The sequence below is a fragment of the Colobus angolensis genome, unplaced genomic scaffold (genome assembly GCF_000951035.1).
Source record: "Colobus angolensis palliatus isolate OR3802 unplaced genomic scaffold, Cang.pa_1.0 Scaffold126, whole genome shotgun sequence".
NCBI classification, from domain to species: domain Eukaryota; kingdom Metazoa; phylum Chordata; class Mammalia; order Primates; family Cercopithecidae; genus Colobus; species Colobus angolensis.
Window position 1 is genome coordinate 6,204,444 of NW_012113808.1, and position 1,892 is coordinate 6,206,335.

Consider the following 1,892-nt stretch of genomic DNA (forward strand, 5'->3'; position numbering starts at 1 on the left):
ATCCTTTGCCCACTTTTTGATGGGGTTGTTTGTTTTTTTCTTATAAATTTGTTTGAGTTCTTTGTAGGTTCTGGATATTAGCCCTTTGTCATATGAGTAGATTGCAAAAATTTTCTCCCATTCTGTGAGACATCTTCTAGTAGTAGCTTCCTGAGAAAGGGCACAAGGAAGGTAAATCATGTGAGACTGCCCAAATGAAAAATATTCATTCTCTCACATATGATTGATGATCTAGGTGTGCATAGATAATTATAGTATTCAAGTTGAAAACAACATTCTTTTAGAATTTTGAATGTAGTGTTCCATTATCTTCTAGTTTACAGTTGCTATTGAGAAATCTAATGTGTAGGCCGTTTTTCATCTGCCTTTCCAGTGTTTTTTGAGAACCCATTCTGCACCAGGCATTGAATTAGATGTTAGGAGTATACAAATCTGAATACTCCTGAATACAAACCCGAATGGTAAGAACTTAATAAGTAGTTGTTGTATTATGTAGCCAGTTTCCTGTTTTTTTTTTTTAACCTTGAGTCACAGAAAAACACAATAGAGAAATCAGAAGTTTAATGAAAGTGCTTTGGACAATTTCTAACATAAATTATAATTCAGAACTTTTTAAAAATCCCAACCTATCCAATCTCTAAATGTCCCACATCCAATCCATTATCAAGTGTTAACATTTTTACCTTTAAAATAGATCTTGATTCAGCTAAGCTATGAGGATGCAAAGACATACAGAGTGATATAATGGACTTTGGGGACTCAAGGGGAAGGTTGGGAGAAGGGTGAGGGATAAAAGACTACACATTGGGTACAGTGTACACTGCTTGGGTGATGGGTGCACTAAAATCTCAGAATTCACCGCTATAGAACTCATCCATGTAACCAAAACCCACGTGTACCTCAAAAGATACTGAAATTTAAAAAAAGAAAAGAAGAAAGACCTTATCTTTTTACCTTAAATAGGAAGAAATCGCAACAGAGAAATCCATGCTTTATTATAAAGAACAGAACAGAGACTGCTCACCATGATTAGTCAGAAAGTAGGTTCTCTTTTTATCTCTGAATTAATTAGTTTTCAGATCAGCTGCATTATCAAAGGCAAAAATAGCAACGGCATATACAGGAAATAAATTTATTTTCTATTATATAACAGTCCAGTCCAGGGATAATACGGTGGCCCCCAAAGTGTTAGGGACCGAGGCACCCTCTGTGTTCTTGTTTTGACATCCTCACATGTTAACTTCTCCATGTTCCTTGAAAGGCTGTTCTCTTTCGTCTTCTGGCAGAAGAGCTTCTGACATAGCAAGACGTGGTGATTAGTTTTCATATCAATAATCAACATCCAAAGTGATTCTGATGCAAGCGTCCTTGGACCACATTCAAAACAATTAAGCACTGTTTCCCATGTTATGACTCTCAGAACACTAATTTTGCAAGATGCTCCATATAAAAACGATTCTGTTGATAAATAAGTTTGGAAAACAGTACTTAACATATCCCCATTTTGGAAATCACAATGATTATTAGGATATTTTGAACGCAAATAAGTGCTGCAGTAAAGAGATCTGCTCAATGTTATACAACCGGATGTTTCTCAATCTTATTTGAACTCAGCATTGTTTTTTCAGGTGACTTATTAAACTCTGTAGGAAATGCTGTTTAAGAATCCGATTGGGGGCCAGGCGCGGTGGCTCAAGCCAGTAATCCCAGCACTTTGGGAGGCCAAGACGGGCAGATCACAAAGGTCAGGAGATCGAGACCATCCTGGCTAACATGGTAAAACCCTGTCTCTACTAAAAAAAATACAAAAAAAAACTAGCCAGGTGTGGTGGCGGGCGCCTGTAGTCCCAGCTACTCAGGAGGCTGAGGCAGGAGAATGGCGTAAACCCGGG

The 1,892-nt window shown here is 37.7% G+C and overlaps 1 pseudogene; it reads left to right on the forward strand.

Moving 5' to 3' along the window:
* The window catches only part of LOC105505519, a 16,714-nt pseudogene that overhangs the window by 14,095 nt on the left and 727 nt on the right, over positions 1–1,892 (forward strand).